The sequence below is a fragment of the Pseudophryne corroboree genome, chromosome 12, assembly GCF_028390025.1.
Source record: "Pseudophryne corroboree isolate aPseCor3 chromosome 12, aPseCor3.hap2, whole genome shotgun sequence".
Classification (NCBI taxonomy): Eukaryota; Metazoa; Chordata; class Amphibia; order Anura; family Myobatrachidae; genus Pseudophryne; species Pseudophryne corroboree.
The window spans coordinates 85,697,812-85,717,811 of record NC_086455.1 but is presented as its reverse complement, the minus strand read 5'-3'; the positions used below and the strand labels follow the sequence as shown (position 1 = coordinate 85,717,811).

The 20,000-nt window shown below is 48.7% G+C and overlaps 1 protein-coding gene across 11 annotated transcripts in view; it reads right to left on the bottom strand.

Moving 5' to 3' along the window:
• The window catches only part of LOC134980775 (protein SIX6OS1-like), a 987,982-nt gene that overhangs the window by 892,818 nt on the left and 75,164 nt on the right, over positions 1-20,000 (bottom strand). For all 11 annotated transcript variants that reach the window (XM_063947742.1, XM_063947731.1, XM_063947730.1 and 8 more), the window contains exon 2: positions 2,155-2,227. The gene's annotated coding sequence lies outside the window, so the exon portion shown is untranslated. The remainder of the gene's footprint in view (positions 1-2,154; positions 2,228-20,000) is intronic.

Sequence of the window (20,000 nt, the reverse complement as noted above, 5' to 3'; positions counted from 1 at the left end):
TCCAGCGGAACTGTGAGGGAGAAATGGCGCCAGTGTGCTGAGGGAGATGGCTCCGCCCCTTTTTCGGCTGACTTTTCTCCCGCTTTTTGCTGTATTCTGGCAGGGGTAATTACCACATACATAGCCTCTGGGGCTATATATTGTGGTTATTTTGCCAGCCAAGGTGATTTTATTGCTGCTCAGGGCGCCCCCCCCCAGCGCCCTGCACCCTCAGTGACCGGAGTGTGAAGTGTGTATGAGGAGCAATGGCGCACAGCTGCAGTGCTGTGCGCTACCTTGGTGAAGACTGAAGTCTTCTGCCGCCGATTTTCCGGACCATCTTCTTGCTTCTGGCTCTGTAAGGGGGACGGCGGCGCAGCTCCGGGAACGAACACCAAGGACGGGTCTTGCGGTCGATCCCTCTGGAGCTAATGGTGTCCAGTAGCCTAAGAAGCCCAAGCTAGCTGCAAGCAGGTAGGTTCGCTTCTTCTCCCCTTAGTCCCTCGTTGCAGTGAGCCTGTTGCCAGCAGGTCTCACTGTAAAATAAAAAACCTAACATATACTTTCTTTCTAGGAGCTCAGGAGAGCCCCTAGTGTGCATCCAGCTCGGCCGGGCACAGAAATCTAACTGAGGTCTGGAGGAGGGGCATAGAGGGAGGAGCCAGTGCACACCAGGTAGTACCAAATCTTTCTTATAGTGTGCCCAGTCTCCTGCGGAGCCCGTCTATTCCCCATGGTCCTTACTGAGTCCCCAGCATCCACTAGGACGTCAGAGAAACAAGGGATATATTCGACTATCTATATTGGTTACTTTTTACCATCCTACTAGTTCACCCTTGGGTTTATCTTTCCTCCCTCCTCTTTTCTGTTTAGGGATGTGTAACATGGGAGTTTACTATGGATGACTTAGATCCCTTACGGATGGTTCCCTACAGCCGAGTGGCTCTCTTTCTCTCTTTGCTTTCTCTTCGTCCTTTGTCTCCTTTCATTCCTCTCCTCTTTGTGTCTTCGTTTCTAAATTCTACTTTACTCTTTATTTTTGAGTATGACGGAATCTGATATTTCTCAAAATTTCTCTTCCCTTTTTTGGGGTTGGACAGATTCTGGTATATTATTGAGTTTTTTCATTTTTATGGCTACCAATTCCAGATGACTATCACGTGTTTCCATATTTCTGTATGTCTTCTAATTTGCATTGTATGTTTGCATTACTGACCTGTATATGATTGTTCTGTGGCTACTTTGTTTTGAAAAAAAAAATGTAAATAAAGAAATAAAAAAAATAAAAAAAGATTATATATCATACATAGATCTATCTTTATTTTTTTTTTAAAGTGGCAATCGTTTACATGGCAAAATCAACCTGGTTTGTGCTTGCACATGTGGTAGGTGATAGATTGTATGTAATGGGCAAATATTCTCTGTAAATTGCAACAGAATACGTGTGCACTATATAAATAACTAGTAATAAATAAATTAATTAATTAATTAATTGTCCATTTACCATTCACAGAATTTATGGCAAGAACAGACGGGGTAATTCAGACCTGATAGCTGTGCAGCGATTTTTGCAGCCATGCGATCAGATGGTCGCTGCCTACAGGGGGAGTGTATTTTCGCTGTGTGAGTGTGCGATCGCATGTGGAACAGAGCTGCAGAAACTGATTTTGTGCAGTGTCTGCGCAGCCCAGGACTTACTCAGCCGCTGCGATCACATCAGGCTGTTCAGGACCGGATCTGACGTCAGACACCATCCCTGCAAACGCTTGGACACGCCTGCGTTCTTTCCAAACACTCCCTGAAAACGCTCAGTTGCCACCCACAAACGGCCTCTTCCTCTCAATCTCCTTGTGAACGTCCGTGCAAATGGATCCTTCGCACAAACCAGTCGCTGACCGGCAATCCTCTTTGCAGCTGTCCGTCGCGCCTGCGCATTGCATGTGCAGTTTGGATCTGATCGCCCACTGTGCGAAAACGCACAGCAGCGGATCAGGTCTGAATTACCCCCAGAGTTAGGATGACAAGAGTCAGTTCATCCTGCTGCGTACTGTAGTTAGCAGAGAAACCTTGAAGTCCAAATTCTGGTGAAAATTTTGGACTTTGCAATCCTTAGTATATGCATATCCGTTTTTTCATGTTTTATATTGTCCTTCTTTACGGCCTTGAATGTCTTACCTTAATATCTTATACACTGGGAAAGTAATCTGAATCAGGATCCTCTTCACACTGTCCTGCTCTCGGTATATGTCTATGTAATGTAAAAAAGAACAGCAATACAAATCAACAACGCAATATACTGTATGCGTAAAAAAAAAAATATATATCAAAAACCTCTACTGGTGTAATATAAAAATTACTGATTCTGTCTCCTCTTTCTCCTTAAAAGAAAATTTTGAAAAATGTTTTATCACACAACCTTAATGTACATTAACATTCTTTAAAATAAATTAGGTAATGACATTTTTAACAATTTAGTTTACCTGCAGCACTCCCATAATTTAAAACAAAAAAAAACACAGAACTAGACACGTGGGTCAAAGAACAGACTATGTTTGAGAAACTTTGTTTGCAACCGCAATCCCTCACTCATACTATCTCCTCCATATACCAAATTCTCTTTTCAGCTGTCCCCGGCGGGGAGGGGCGAGTGCAGAAAGCCCCTTGCGGGCTCGCTGCGCTCGCCACGCTGCGAACTCGGTGGCGGTCGCCACGGGTTTTATTCCCACTCTATGGGTGTCGTGGACACCCACGAGTGGAAATAGTCCCTGTTGGTCGGCATGCCGACCATCGGTATAGTGAGCCGTCGGGCTGGTGGAGGAGGTCATGTGACTGTCGGTCAGCTGACCGGCGGTCACATGAATACCACCCTCCATGAGGGTCTGTACCACCGAATGTAGAGTGTCTGCCTTTGTCTTGTCCAACGGGACATCTGTCTGGCAAAATCAATGAGGGGGTCGGTTTTTGAAGGCTATGGCGTAACCTCGAGTGACGACTTCCCGTACCCAGGCATCTGATGTGGTCTTCAACCATTCCTGGGTATACCCTAGAAGCCAGCCCCCCACCCTGGGATCCCCCAGAGGGAGGCCCGCCCCATCATGTGGCAGGCTTATCTGTCTTGGAAGCTGGCTGACGGGCCGCCCAGGCCCTTTTGGGCTTAGGCTTACCAGGTTTGGAAGTGCGGGCCTGCTTGTTGTACATATTAAAAATAAAAAAAGAGCGCTGGGGTGTATGGAACAAAATAATTAAATGTTAGAACTTGCGGCACCAGTAAAAAAAAGGGGTTGGTTAGTATCAATAATGTTTACACTCTTTTGAGTGAATAATTGGGTAGCAGATGTTACACGGTTTTGTTTGTACGTGGTATGATGGCTCTTACCCCTATCTTCCCCTATCCGGAGTGATGGCTGAGCGGCTGTTAGATGGCGGCCGCTTCCGTTGTTGAGGCCGATGGCAGGACTCCGGCGTGCTTTACCTCCGCTGCGTCCAGCGGGCTGTGGAACGCACGCTGTCAGTCTCTTCCTCCGGCTATGGGTGATGACGTCTCCGTGATGCGGCCAGGCTCGGCCGTGTTTAGCGCTATACCAGATGAATGTTAGGAGTGTTGAAAGTTCTCCAAATGGCTCCAACGCGTTTCATGCGACAGCAGCGCTTTTTCAAGGAGTGTAATTAAAAACTATGTTCTTATTTTGGTTATTTATTACTAAAAATACCGGAACTTTCGCCAGGAAGTGGTCATGCCATTTAGCGGGAACCACATGTCCCTAAAAAATTCATTAAAAAAATATATTAAAATTACTAATACATATTTTAAGGTGCCACAAGTGTACGGTTCTAATAGATTTTAACATATAATGGTCTTTTGAGGAAAGAAATCGTATATTTTATTTTTTTACTATAATAGTAGGTAAGAGTTTATTTTATTCTTACATAAAAAGGGGAAAAGGGGTTTAATTAATTTATATTTTATACTACACTAAAAGAAAAGGGTTTAATTCAATATCTACGTTAACCCTCTTGGTGTTAAAGTTTTTAGATCGAAGATCCATTTTGTCTCCACTTTTTTTAGTTCTTCTGATATGTCTCCTCCCCTCCAGTTTTTTTCTACTTTTTTGATGACCAAGAATTTTGTCCAATGTATGTAAATTGCAAAGCGTGTACTATTAGTGAAAAAACAACAAAAAAAAAAAACAAGTTTTAAATCCACATCTACAGGAAAAACATATCACATTAATCAATTCCTTAGTTGTAGAACAGAAGGAGTTGTCTACCTTTTAGAGTGTCCTTGCAAATTACAATACATTGGACAAACAAAAAGACGCAGCGGAGGTAAAGCACGCCGGAGCCCTGCCATCGGCCTCAACAACGGAAGCGGCCGCCCTCTAACAGCCGCTCAGCCATCACTCCGGATAGGGAAAGAAAGGGGTAAGAGCCATCATACCACGTACAAACAAAACCGTGTAACATCTGCTACCATATTATTCACTCAAAAGAGTGTAAACATTATTGATACTAACCAACACCTTTTTTTTACAGGTGCAGCAAGTTCTAACATTTAATTATTTTGTTCCATACACCCTAGCGCTCTTTTTTTATTTTTAATAAGTACCAGTTTTATAAGAGCTGCTTATAACAAGCCCAGAATTATCTTTGTTTCATATATTCTGCTTGTTGTACACCTGACCTTTTGCTTTACCTGAAGGATAAAAGGGGCGAAAGGAAGTACCTTTAGCCTTCGACACAGAAGGAGCAGTACTTGGTAGACAGGCAGTTTTGGCAGTAGCCAAGTCAGCCACAATCTTATTTAAATCCTCCCCAAACAGAATATCTCCCTTAAAAGGGAGTACCTCCAGGGTTTTTCTAGAGTCCAAATCCACAGACCAGGATCTCAGCCACAATATCCGGCGAGCCAGGACTGACGTAGTAGAGGCCTTGGCTGCCAGGATACCGGCATCAGTAGCCGCCTCTTTAATATAACGAGAAGCTGTGACAATATAAGACAAGCATTGTCTAGCATGGTCAGAGGAGATTTCAGCATCTAACTTCAAGGCCAATGCTTCAATGGCCTCTGCAGCCCAAGTAGCTGCAATAGTGGGCCTTTGTGCAGCACCCGTGAGGGTATAAATCGCCTTCAGACAACCCTCCACACGTTTATCCGTAGGCTCTTTTAGAGACGTGACGGTGGTGACCAGTAGAGCTGAGGAAACCACCATCCTAGCCACATGTGAGTGCACTGGAGGAGGCGTTTCCCAATTCTTAGACAGCTCCGGTGCGAGGGGATAGCGAGCCAGCATCTTCTTTTGAGGCACAAACTTCATACCCAGGTTTTCCCAGGGTTCCTGACGTATATCAATTAGGTGGTCAGAGTGAGGCAAAACTTGTTTAAATCACCTTCTGACGCTTGAACCTATCTGGTTTCTTAGGAGGAACGGATGGCTCAGGATCATCCGTAATCTGTAAAAATAAGAATTTACTCACCGGTAATTCTATTTCTCGTAGTCCGTAGTGGATGCTGGGTACTCCGTAAGGACCATGGGGAATAGACGGGCTACGCAGGAGACTGGGCACTCTAAAAGAAAGATTAGGTACTATCTGGTGTGCACTGGCTCCTCCCTCTATGCCCCTCCTCCAGACCTCAGTTAGGGAAACTGTGCCCGGAAGAGCTGACACTACAAGGAAAGGATTTGGAATCCAGGGTAAGACTCATACCAGCCACACCGTACAACTAGTGATAACTATACCCAGTTAACAGTATGAATAACAACTGAGCCTCACTGAACAGATGGCTCATAACAATAACCCTTTAGTTAAGCAATAACTATATACAAGTATTGCAGACAATCCGCACTTGGGACGGGCTCCCAGCATCCACTACGGACTACGAGAAATAGAATAACCGGTGAGTAAATTCTTATTTTCTCTGACGTCCTAGTGGATGCTGGGTACTCCATAAGGACCATGGGGATTATACCAAAGCTCCCAAACGGGCGGGAGAGTGCGGATGACTCTGCAGCACCGAATGAGCAAACTCAAGGTCCTCCTCAGCCAGGGTATCAAATTTGTAGAATTTTGCAAACGTGTTTGATCCCGACCAGGTAGCAGCTCAGCAAAGTTGTAAAGCCGAGACCCCTCGGGCAGCCGCCCAAGAAGAGCCCACCTTCCTCGTGGAATGGGCTTTGACTGATTTAGGAAGCGGCAGTCCAGCCGCAGAATGTGCAAGTTGAATCGTGCAACAGATCCAGCGAGCAATAGTCTGCTTAGAAGCAGGAGCACACAGCTTGTTGGGTGCATGAGGATAAACAGCGAGTCAGTTTTTCTGACTCTAGCCGTCCTGGAAACATAGATTTTCAGGGCCCGGACTACGTCCAGCAACTTGGAAGCCTCCAAGTCCCGAGTAGCCACAGGCACCACAATAGGTTGGTTCAAATGAAACGCTGATACCACCTTAGGGAGAAATTGGGGACGAGTCCTCAATTCTGCCCTGTCCATATGGAAGATCAGATAGGGGCTTTTACATGACAAAGCCGCCAATTCTGACACACGCCTAGCCGGAGCCAAGGCCAAAAGCATGACCACTTTCCACGTGAGCTATTTCAACTCCACGGTCTGAAGTGGCTCAAACCAATGTGATTTTAGGAAATCCAACACAACGTTGAGATCCCAAGGTTTCACTGGGGGCACAAAAGGGGGCTAAATATGCAGCACTCCCTTAACAAACGTCTGAACTTCAGGCAGTGAAGCCAGTTATTTTTGAAAGAAAATAGACAGGGCCGAAATCTGGACTTTAATGGATCCCAATTTTAGGCCCATAGTCACTCCTGACTGTAGGAAGTGCAGAAATTGACCAAGCTGAAATTCTTCCGTTGGGGCCTTCATAGCCTCACACCAAGCAACATATTTTCGCCATATGCGGTGATAATGTTTTGCTGTCACATCCTTCCTAGCTTTTATCAGCGTAGGAATGACTTCGACCGGAATGCCCTTTTCCATCAGGATCCGGCGTTCAACCGCCATGCCGTCAAACGCAGCCGCGGTAAGTCTTGGAACAGACAGGGCCCCTGCTGTAGCAGGTCCTGTCTGAGAGGCAGAGGCCAAGGGTCCTCTGAGATCATTTCTTGTAGTTCCGGGTACCAAGTCCTTCTTGGCCAATCCGGAACGACGAGTATAGTTCTTACTCCTCTCTTTCTTATTATCCTCAGTACCTTTGGTATGAGAGGAAGAGGAGGGAATACATAAACCGACTGGTACACCCACGGTGTCACTAGAGCGTCCACAGCTATCGCCTGAGGGTCCCTTGACCTGGCGCAATATCTTTTTAGCTTTTTGTTGAGGCGGGACGCCATCATGTCCACCTGTGGCCTTTCCCAACGATTTACAATCAGCTGGAAGACTTCTGGATGAAGTCCCCACTCTCCCGGGTGGAGGTCGTGCCTGCTGAGGAAGTCTGCTTCCCAGTTGTCCACTCCCGGAATGAACACTGCTGACAGTGCTATCACGTGATTTTCCGCCCATCGGAGAATCCTTGTGGCTTCTGCCATCGCCATCCTGCTTCTTGTGCCGCCCTGTCGGTTTACATGGGCGACCGCCGTGATGTTGTCTGACTGAATCAGCACCAGCTGGTTTTGAAGCAGGGGTCTTGCCTGACTTAGGGCATTGTAAATGGCCCTTAGTTCCAGAATATTTATGTGTAGGGAAGCCTCCTGACTCGACCATTGTCCTTGGAAGTTTCTTCCCTGAGTGACTGCCCCCCAACCTCGGAGGCTTGCATCCGTGGTCACCAGGACCCAGTCCTGTATGCCGAATCTGCGGCCCTCGAGTAGATGAGCACTCTGCAGCCACCACAGCAGAGACACCCTGGCCCTCGGGGACAGGGTGATCAGCCGATGCATCTGAAGATGCGATCCGGACCACTTGTCTAACAGATCCCACTGAAAGATCCGTGCATGGAATCTGCCGAATGGAAGTGCCTCGTAAGAAGCTACCATCTTTCCCAGGACTCGCGTGCAGTGATGCACCGACACCTGTTTTGGTTTTAGGAGGTCTCTGACCAGAGATGACAACTCCTTGGCCTTCTCCTCCGGGAGAAACACCTTCTTCTGTTCTGTGTCCAGAATCATACCCAGGAACAGCAGACGCGTCGTAGGAACCAGCTGCGACTTCGGGATATTCAGAATCCAGCCGTGCTGTTGTAGCACTTCCTGAGATAGTGCTACTCCGACCAACAACTGCTCCCTGGACCTCGCCTTTATAAGGAGATCGTCCAAGTACGGGATAATTATAACTCCCTTCTTTCGAAGGAGTATCATCATTTCGGCCATTACTTTGGTAAATACCCTCGGTGCCGTGGACAGACCAAACGGCAACGTCTGGAATTGGTAATGGCAGTCCTGTACCACAAAACGGAGGTACACCTGGTGAGGTGGGTAAATGGGGACATGTAGGTAAGCATCCTTGATGTCCAGTGATACCATATAATCCCCCTCTTCCAGGCTTGCAATAACCGCCCTGAGCGATTCCATTTTGAACTTGAACTTCCTTATATAAGTGTTCAAGGATTTTAAATTTAGAATGGGTCTCACCGAACCGTCTGGTTTCGGTACCACAAACATTGTGGAATAGTAACCCCGTCCCTGTTGAAGGAGGGGAACTTTTATTATCACCTGCTGGAGGTACAGCTTGTGAATTGCCGCCAGTACTACCTCCCTGTCCTGGGGAGTAGCTGGCAAGGCTGATTTGAGGTAACGGCGAGGGGGAGACGTCTCGAATTCCAGCTTGTATCCCTGAGATACCACTTGTAGAACTCAGAGATCCACCTGTGAGCGAACCCACTGGTCGCTGAAGTTCCGGAGACGGGCCCCCACCGCACCTGGCTCCACCAGTGGAGCCCCAGCATCATGCGTTGGACTTAGTGGAAGCAGGGGAGGATTTTTGTTCTTGGGAACTGGCTGACTGGTGCAGCTTTTTCCCTCTACCCCTGCCTCTGGGCAGAAAGGACGCGCCTTTAACCCGCTTGCCTTTCTGGGGCCGAAAGGACTGTACCTGATAATACGGTGCTTTCTTAGGCTGTGAGGGAACCTGAGGTAAAAATGTCGACTTCCCAGCTGTCGCTGTGGAAACGAGGTCCGAGAGACCATCCCCAAACAATTCCTCACCCTTGTAAGGCAAAACCTCCATGTGCCTTTTAGAATCCGCATCACCTGTCCACTGCCGAGTCCATAATACTCTCCTGGCAGAAATGGACATTGCATTAATTCTAGATGCCAGCCGGCAAATATCCCTCTGTGCATCTCTCATATATAAGACGACGTCCATAATATGCTCTATGGTTAGCAAAATCGTATCCCTGTCGAGGGTATCAATATTTTCTGACAGGGTATCGGACCAAGCTGCTGCAGCACTACACATCCAAGCTGAAGCAATTTCAGGTCTCAGTATAGTACCTGAGTGTGTATATACAGACTTCAGGATAGCCTCCTGCTTTCTATCCGCAGGCTCCTTTAAGGCGGCCGTATCCTGAGACGGCAGTGCCACCTTTTTTGACAAGCGTGTGAGCGCCTTACCCACCCCTCTGGGATGTCTCCCAACGTAACCTGTCCTCTGGCGGGAAAGGGTACGCCATCAGTAACTTTTTAGAAATCACTAGTTTCTTATCGGGGGAAGCCCACGCTTCTTCACACACTTCATTCAACTCATCTGATGGGGAAAAAACCACTGGTTGCTTTTTCTCCCCAAACATGATACCCTTTTTAGTGGTACCTGGGTTAATGTCAGAAATGTGCAACACATTTTTCATTGCCGTAATCATGCAACGGATGGCCCTAGTGGAATGTACATTAGTCTCGTCCTTGTCGACACTGGAGTCAGACTCTGTCGACATCTGTGTTTGCCATCTGAGGTAGCGGGCGTTTTTGAGCCCCTGATGGCCTTTGAGACGCCTGGGCAGGCACTGGCTGAAAAGCCGGCTGTCCCACAGCTGTTATGTCATCGAACCTTTTATGCAAGGAGTTGACACTGTCGTGTAAAACCTTCCACATATCCATCCACTCTGGTGTCGACCCCGCAGGGGGTGACATTACACTTATCGGCACCTGCTCCGCCTCCACATAAGCCTCCTCATCAAACATGTCGACACAGCCGTACCGACACACCGCACACACACAGGGAATGCTCTGACTGAGGACAGGACCCCACAAAGTCCTTTGGGGAGACAGAGAGAAAGTATGCCAGCACACACCACAGCGCTATATAATCAGGGATTTACACTAACACAAAGTGATTTTTCCCTATAGCTGCTTTACATATACAGTTTGCGCCTAAATTTAGTGCCCCCCCTCTCTTTTTTACCCTTTGAGCCTGGAAACTGCAGGGGAGAGCCTGGGGAGCTGTCTTCCAGCGGAGCTGTGAAGAGGAAATGGCGCCAGTGTGCTGAGGGAGATAGCCCCGCCCCCTTCTCGGCGGACTTCTCCCGCTCTTAGATTTATATTATGGCGGGGGATTTTTGCACATATATAGTTTTTTAGACTATATTATGTGCTGTTTGCCAATGTAAGGTACTCTAATTGCAGCCCAGGGCACCCCCCCCCCCAGCGCCCTGCACCCATCAGTGACCGGAGCATGTGGTGTGCATAGGGAGCAATGGCGCACAGCTGCAGTGCTGTGCGCTACCTTAATGAAGACCGGAGTCTTCAGACGCCGATTTCCAGGATGTTCTTCTTGCTTCTGGCTCTGCAAGGGGGACGGCGGCGCGGCTCCGGGACCGGACGACCGAGGCTGGGCCTGTGTTCGATCCCTCTGGAGCTAATGGTGTCCAGTAGCCTAGAAGCACAAGCTACCTGCAAGCAGGTAGGTTCGCTTCTCTCCCCTAAGTCCCTCGTAGCAGTGAGTCTGTTGCCAGCAGATCTCACTGAAAATAAAAAACCTAACAAATACTTTCTTTACTAGAAGCTCAGGAGAGCCCCTAGTGTGCAACCAGCTCGAGCCGGGCACAGATTCTAACTGAGGTCTGGAGGAGGGGCATAGAGGGAGGAGCCAGTGCACACCAGATAGTACCTAATCTTTCTTTTAGAGTGCCCAGTCTCCTGCGGAGCCCGTCTATTCCCCATGGTCCTTACGGAGTACCCAGCATCCACTAGGACGACAGAGAAATTAACTTAATAGCCTCCAAAAGATCAGGAACATCCACATGTGAACTACCCTCCCCATCAGCCGTATCCGAGTCAGAACCTATGGAGTCAGTGTAAGTACCGTCTTCATCCGACAAGGTGTCGGTGACAGCAGTGGATTGTGAGGAGACAAGCGCTCGCTTAGAGGACCCCTTGGACGCAGGTGAGCGACGGTCAGACTTTTTAGTAGTCAGGGACTGGTTCAACGTCTTTATTTGAGCTGATAAATCGTCCGCCCACAGCGGGTTAGCTGCAGGGACCACAAACGGTTGCACCGGCATTGGGGGTCCCATAGGGGGTGTTAGTGTATGAACTAGCGTATGCAGAAGCGTGGAAAAAGCGGCCCACGGCAGGTCATTATTTGCCCCCGTTGCCACCGTCCCACTGGGGGGCAAGGAGCCCCCAGAACCAGAGCCCAACGCTGCTACAATCTCCTCATAGGTATCTGCGGCTTCAGCAACACCGGCAGTGTGTTCAGCCCCAAAACAGTTACCCTCAGAAGCAGACATGATATAACTTGCAGTATCAGGTAACACAGTACAATTTGTCAGCAGGACAATACCTCTAGCCCAAACCCCTGCGCAGTGTAGTCAGCACCAGCAGAGATAAAGGAGAGATATGGTGACTAAATCAGAGAAAAATACGTAATACAGTATATCTTTGTGAAAATCCTATATTAGATAAAACCTGACGCACCAAGCCCCCTCAGGTTATAGAATATAGGGATAGCAGGTTGAGTGAAAGACACGAAATGGACACCACTCAGCTATCAAATGCACACACAAATAGTCACAGTCTGTACAATGCAGAGGTTATTACTAACAATAATACTGCACTGGACTAGCTTACACAGCTATATAACAATAGACGTAACAGTACACAGTAAGAACTGGATGTATATCACAGGGTAATTGTACTAGGAAACCCTGACTAAGTGCACGCTTTCTTAATTAACACGGACTAAAAAAGGCAGGTAGAATACTTAAGTGTCTTGTAAAGTCACAGCACTGACAACCAGGCGGCTTTACATAGGAGGATTTGCCCAAGCATTCCCAGGAACAGTGAGCTGAGGGATAATGGCGCCGCAGACACTGCCAGGGAGTGAGGGAGAGACAGATATGCAGCTCCAGGGTGGGAACATTTGTGGGAAATGGCGCCCTGGGGCTGGGGGAGGGGCTTCAGGTCCAAGCTCTATCCCCCTGCTGGCTCTAATAAAACGGTTTAAGAGAAAACCTGACCTGTCCCATGCCCTGGTGATCTAGTGGGATCGCCTATACTGCCACAGTGTCCACCGCTAGCGCGCGTGGCCTGCCTCCCACTGACCGCGCCGGACCACGATAAAAACCGGATCCCGCAAGCGGGACCCACTGCCACCACCCGAAGCGCGGCCACGCAATCCCGGAGATCCCCCGTCGTGTGTGCCTGACAAGAAGAAAACCGGAGCCTCCTGCTGTAGTTACAAGGCAACCAGGGCTCGGGAGTGTACAGCGCCGCTGGGGAGAGCCGGAGCTGCAGCCGTGAATGTCCACTGACATGCAACACTGCTGCTGCCCTTGAAGTCTTCACTTTTTTCCCTCAGAAAAAAAGGTCTTAGGGCTGCCTGGAGAAGCCCCTCTGTTAAGTGCCTGCTACTGCAGCACCAACTAAAAAACTGAGATCCTGTGCAGGGAGGCGGGGTGATATAGGAGGCGGCTCTATGCATTCTGGGAACATTCAAAGCTTTGAGCCTGTTGGTGCCTCGGATCAAGATCCTACTCTACACCCCATTGTCCATTCCTTGTGGAGCCCAGTGTATCCAGCAGCAGAAATCATATTTTCTCTTACGTCCTAGAGGATGCTGGGGACTCCAAAAGGAACATGGGGTCTATACCAAAGCACCAGACCGAGCGGGAGAGTGCGGACGACTCTGCAGCACCGATTGAGCAAACATGAGGTCCTCATCAGCCAGGGTATCAAACTTGTAGAACTTAGCAAAAGTGTTTGAACCCGACCATGTAGCTGCTCGGCAAAGTTGAAGCGCCGAGACTCCTCGGGCAGCCGCCCAAGATGTTCCCACCTTCCTGGTAGAATGGGCCTTTACTGACTTCGGCAACGGCAACCCAGCCGTAGAATGAGAGTGCTGAATCGTATTACAAATCCAGCGTGCAATAGTCTGCTTGGAAGCAGGTTTTCCAATCTTGTTGGAAGCATATAGGACAAACAGAGTCTCCGTTTTCCTAACAAGAGCCGTTCTGGCGACATAAATTTTCAAAGCTCTCACGACATCAAGAGAGTTTGGCACTGCCACAGCATCCGTAGCCACAGGGACCACAATAGGTTTATTTGTGTGAAACAAAGAAACCACCTTGGGCAGAAATTGTTGAGTCCTCAATTCCGCTCTATCCACATGGAAAATCAAATATGGGCTCTTGTGAGACAAAGCCGCCAATTCCGACACACGTCTGGTGGACACCAAGGCCAAAAGCATGACCACTTTCAGGGTGAGAAATTTAAACTCAACCTTTTGCAAAGGTTCAAACCAGTGAGACATAAGAAATTGTAACACCACATCAAGATCACATGAAGCCACAGGTGGCACAAACGGAGGATGGATATGCAGCACTCCCTTCACGAAAGTCTGAACTTCAGGAAGAGCGGCCAATTCTTTTTGAAAGAATATAGGTAAAGCCGAAATCTGCACTTTGATGGAACCCAATTTCAGGCCTGCATCCACGCCTGCCTGCAAAAAATGGAGGAAACGACCCAAGTGAAACTCCTCCGCAGGAGCTTCTTTGGCTTCACACCATGACACATATTTTCTCCAAATACTGTGATAATGCTTCGCCGTGACCTCCTTTCTAGCCTTAAGGAGAGTGGGGATGACTTTCCCGGAAATATCTTTACAAGTTGGATTTGGCGTTCAACCTCCACGCCGTCAAACGCAGCTGCGGTAAGTCCTGAAGATCAAGATACCATGCCCTCCGTGGCCAATTTGGAACGACGAGTATTGCCTGAACCCTTGTTCGTCTTATGATCCTCAACACTCTTGGAATGAGAGGAAGTGGAGGGAACACATACACAGACTGAAACACCTACGGAGTTACCAGGGCGTCCACTGCACTGGCTTGGGGGTCCCTTGACCTGGAACAATACCTCAGAAGCTTCTTGTTGAGGCGAGACGCCATCATGTCTATTTGAGAAATTCCCCAACGCCTTGTCACTTCTGCAAATACCTCTTGATGAAGGGCCCACTCTCCTGGATGGAGATCGTGTCTGCTGAGGAAGTCTGCTTCCCACTTGTCCAGGCCCGGAAGGAAGACTGCTGACAGAGCGCTCACGTGCTGTTCCGCCCAGCGGAGAACTCTTGTGGCCTCCGCCATTGACGCTCTGCTCTTCGTTCCACCCTGGCGGTTTACGTATGCCACCGCTGTTATGTTGTCCGACTGAATCAGGACAGGTACACCTTGAAGAAGGATTTTCGCTTGCAGAAGGCCGTTGTAAATGGCTCTTAATTCCAGAACATTTATGTGGAGACAAGATTCCTGGCTTGACCATTTTCCCTGGAAACTTCTTCCTTGTGTGACTGCACCCCAGCCTCGGAGACTTGCATCCGTGGTCAGCAGGACCCAATCATGGATTCCGAACCTGTGTCCCTCTAGAAGGTGAGAACTTTGCAGCCACCACAGGAGAGATATCCTGGCCCTGGAATATAGACTTATTTTCCGGTGCATGTGCAGGTGAGACCCGGACCATTTGTTCAGCAGGTCCCACTGAAACACGCGGCATGAAACTTGCCAAACGGAATGGCTTCGTAAGCCGCAACCATCTTCCCTAGCACTCGAGTGCATTGATGAATCGACACTCTTGCTGGTTTCAGAATCTCCTTGACCATGGTCTGGATTTCCAGAGCCTTTTCCGCCGGAAGAAACACTCTCTGTAGTACCGTGTCTAGGATCATGCCCAAGAAGGGCAGCCGTGTTGTCGGGATCAACTGAGACTTTGGCAAATTTAGAATCCAACCAGGATGTTGCAGAACCGTCAGGGAGAGTTCCACATTTCTTAGCAACTGCTCTTTTGATCTCGCCTTTATCAAGAGATCGTCCAAGTACGGGATAATTGTGACACCCTGCTTGCGTAGGAGTACCATAATTTTCGCCATCACTTTGGTGAAGACCCTCGGGGCCGTGGAAAGCCCAAACGGCAACGTCTGAAATTGGTAATGACAACCCTGCACCGCAAATCTCAGGAAGGCCTGATGAGGAGGATATATCGGGACGTGTAAGTAGGCATCTTTTATGTCGACTAACGCCATAAAATTCCCCCCTTCTAGGCAGGAGATCACAGCTCGAAGAGATTCCATCTTGAACTTGAAAGTTTTCAAGTAAGGATTGAGGGATTTTAGGTTTAGGATCGGTCTGACCGAGCCGTCCGGCTTTGGCACGACAAAGAGGCTCGAATAGAACTCTTCCCCCCCGTTGGGACGGGGGAACCGGGACAATGACCCTCTGCTGACACAGCTTTTGTATCGCAGCATTTACTACTTCCCTTTCTGGAATAGAAACTAGCAAGGCTGATTTGAAAAATTAGCAGGGGGGAATCTCCTGAAACTCCAGTTTGTACCCTTGGGACACTATGTCTAAGACCCAAGGATCTAGGCCCGATTGAAACCAGACCTGACTGAAGATTCAGAGACGGGCCCCCACCGGCACGAACTCCCGTAGGGGAGCCCCAGCGTCATGCAGTGGACTTGACATAGGCGGGGGAGGACTTTTGGTCCTGGGGGCCAGACACAGCAGGCGACCTGTTTCCCCTTCCTCTACCTTTTGAAGTGAGGAAGGACGAGCCCGTTCCTTTTTTGTATTTATTAGGCCGAAAGGACTGCATCTGATAATGGGCTGCCTTTTTCTGTTGTGCGGGAACATAAGGAAGAAAAGATGACTCATCCGCAGTAGCGGTAGACACCAGGTCAGCAAGGCCGTCACCAAACAAGACACTACCTTTAAAAGGGAGAGCTTCCATAGCTTTCTTGGAGTCGGCATCAGCATTCCATTGATGAATCCACAGCGCCCTCCTGGCCGAGACCGCCATGGCATTGACCCTTGATCCCAAGAGGCAAATATCCCTCGCCGCATCCTTTAGGTAAGCTGCAGCGTCCCTGATATAATCAAGAGTCAAAAGAATGTTATCCTTATCAAGGGTATCCATGTCAGATGCCAAATTATCAGCCCACTTAGCAATAGCACTACTCACCCACGCCGACGCCACGGCAGGCCTGAGGAGTGCACCCGTAGTGACATAAATGGCTTTTAATGTCGTTTCCTGCTTAGGATCCTTGAGGGCAGCAGTGTCAGGAGACGGAAGCGCCACCTTTTTGGACAGTCGGGACAGATCCTTGTCCACATTGGGAGATGACTCCCATTTCTCCCTGTCGTCAGAGGGGAAAGGATATGCCATAAAAATTTTCTTGGGAATTTGCCACCTTTTGTCAGGCGACTCCCAAGCCTTTCCACAAAGAGCGTTCAGTTCATGAGAGGGGGGAAACTTCACCTCAGGCTTTTTCCCTTTAAATAAACAAACCCTTGTATCTGGAACAGGAGGTTCCTCAGAAATATGTAAAACATCTTTAATAGCCACAATCATGTACTGAATACTCTTTACCAATTTTGGATGTAAAGTGGCTTCACTAAAGTCGACACTGGAATCAGAGTCCGTGTCGGTATCCGTATCTGCCATCTGGGTAAAGGAACGTTTCTGTGACCCTGAGGGGGCCTGTACCTGAGACAAGGCGTCCTCCATGGATTTTCTCCACGTTTGTGTCTGAGAATCAGATTTATCCAGCCTCTTAGATAATAACGCCACATTTGCATTCAGTGTACTCAACATATTCACCCATATATTCAGCAGTCGGCTGTGCCGACAGAACCACTCCCAAATCCTTCTCTGCGCCCCCAGTAACTTCCTCCGTGGGAGGAGCACTCAGCCTCAGACATGTCGACACACGGCACCGACACCCACACTCTCACATTGGCCAAAGGGGACAGACCCACAGGGAAGCCTGTAGAGAGAACACAGAGGGAGTATGCCAGCTCACACCCCAGTGCCCATATACTACTAAAACAATAATATATGCTAAATTGCGCTGTATTATATAGCACCAATTCGACTGTGCCCCCCCCCCCCCCCGTTTTGCTCCCAGTACTTGAAAGGAGAGTGGAGGTCCGGGCCAGCGTCTCTGGATGCATTGTGAAGAGATAAAATGGCGCTGGTAAGCTGTGCGGCTAAGCCACGCCCCTTCCCGGCGCGCTGTAGTCCCGCTTAAATTTAAATCTTTATACTGGCAGGGGATTCATACTTAGTGCCCAGGCACCCAAATATGCCGTTTTTGCCAGTCTTAACCTCAGTAACTTGCTGCCCAGGGCGCTCCCCCCCCCCCAGCGCCCTGCACCCTGTGAGTGCCGTTGGTGTATGGGAGCATGGAGCGCAGCGCGACCGCTGCGCTGTACCTCCGTTACTGAAGTCTTCTGCCGTCACTGAAGTCTTCTGCATACTCACCCGGCTTGTCTTCTGGCGTCTGTGAGGGGGGTGACGGCGCGGCTCCGGGAACAAGCAGCTAGGCGCACCAAGTGATCGAACCCTCTGGAGCCAACGGTGTCCAGTAGCCTAAGAAACAGAGCCCTTAACTCAGCAGAAGTAGGTCTGACTTCTCTCCCCTCAGTCCCACGAAGCAGAGAGCCTGTAGCCAGCAGGTCTCTCTGAAAATAAAAAACCTAACAAAGTCTTTTCCAGAGAAACTCAGTAGAGCTCCCCTAGTGTGTGTCCAGTCTCTCCTGGGCACAAAATCTAACTGAGGTCTGGAGGAGGGGCATAGAGGGAGGAGCCAGTTCACACCCAGTAAAAGTCTTATAGTGTGCCCATGTCTCCTGCGGATCCAGTCTATACCCCATGGTCCTTTTGGAGTCCCCAGCATCATCTAGGACGTAAGAGAAATATATTTAGCATTTCAATGTTATGGAAGATGCACCGACTTGTACGCACCAAACGGGGCATGTGCCCCCCACCCCCAATCTGGCTAGGCATCCAGTGTCAAATGGGCTCTAGGCAGGCACCTAGGTTGCATAATGGATGATCTGGCTCTAAATATGGAAATAGTAAGTGCCCATAAGGGAAATTCTGCAATAAATGGAAGGGGGAGGGCATTCAGGTCACAAAATGTACATAGAAAACTAGATCAGCAACAGTACCACTGGGTGTAGAACAAATGCCTGTAAACCATTGGTTTTCAAACTGTGTGCCGTGGCACCCTGGGATACTGCAAGGCACTTGCAGGGGTGCCCTGAGTTGGTGGTCCAGGAACAATTCAAATTATTTCTGGTCAATGTAATAGGCAAAAAATATGATTTTAATTACCTACCGGTAAATCCTTTTCTCGTCGTCCATATGGGATACTGGGAATCCATTTAGTACCATGGGGTATGGGTGGTCATTCAGAGTTGTTCGCTCGCTGCCGATTTTCGCAGTGCAGCGATTAAGTAAAAAACTGCAAAAATGCGCATGGTATGCAGCGCACATGCGCTAAGTACTTTCACACAAAACTTAGTAGATTTACACAAGCTCGAGCGACATTTTTTCATCGCTCGAGTGATCGTACTGTGATTGACAGAAAGTGGGTGTTTCTGGGCAGAAACTTACCGTTTTCAGGGAGTGTGCTAAAAAACGCAGGCGTGCCAGGTAAAAACGCAGGAATAGCTGGAGAAATGGGGGAGTGGCTGGCCGAATGCAGGGCGTGTTTGTGACGTCAAACCAGGAACTAAACGGACTAAGGTGATCGCAGTCTAGGAGTAGGTCTGGAGCTACTCAGAAACTGCAGGGAATTATTTAGTAGCAGTTCTGCTAATCTTTCGTTCGCTATTCTGCTAAGCTAAGATACACTCCCAGAGGGCGGCGGCCTAGCGTTTGCAATGCTGCTAAAAGCAGCTAGCGAGCGAACAACTCGGAATGAGGGCCATAGACGGGTCCAGTAGGAGCCTTGGGAACTTTAAGAATTTTATAGTGTGAGCTGGCTCCTCCCTCTATGCCCCTCCCACCAGACTCAGTCTAGGAAACTGCCCGAGGAGACGGACATACTTTGAGAAGGATAGACAAGGAAAGTGGTGAGATTACGAACCAGCACACACAAAACAAGAGGAAAGCCATGCTAACCAAACTTGAAACATGAACAGCAACACCTGAACCAACCAGAATACTTAACTAAGCAACTGTGCAGGAAGAACGAAGCACCGGGTGGGCGCCAGTATCCCCTACGGACTACGAGAAAAGGATTTAACCGGTAGGTAATTAAAATCCTATTTTCTCTTACGTCCTAAGGGATACTGGGAATCCATTCAGTACCATGGGGAAGTACCAAAGCTCCCAAACCGGGTGGAAGTGTGCTGAGGTTCCTGCAGAACTGATTAACCGCACTGAAGGTCCTCAGAGGCCAAAGTATCGAACTTGTAAAACTTTGCAAACGTGTTCGAACCTGACCAAGTAGATGCTCGGCAGAGCTGTAAAGCAGATACACCCCGGGCAGCCACCCAAGAAGAACCCTCCGACCTAGTAGAGTGGGCCTGTACAGATTTTGGAACCAGCAATCCTGCCGTGGAATAAGCATGCTGGATAGTGAGCCTGATCCAGCGTGCATTTAACTGCTTTGAAGCAGGACACCCATTTCGGGATAAGAGAGAACAAACAGCGAGTCAGATTTTCGGGGACAAGCTGTCCGCTTCACTTAGATCTTCAAAGCCCTCACAACATCCAAGGACTTTGAAGTAGCAGAGGTATCGGTAACCACCGGAACCACAATAGGTTGGTTGATATAAGTTTGATACAAGAATTTATCAAACG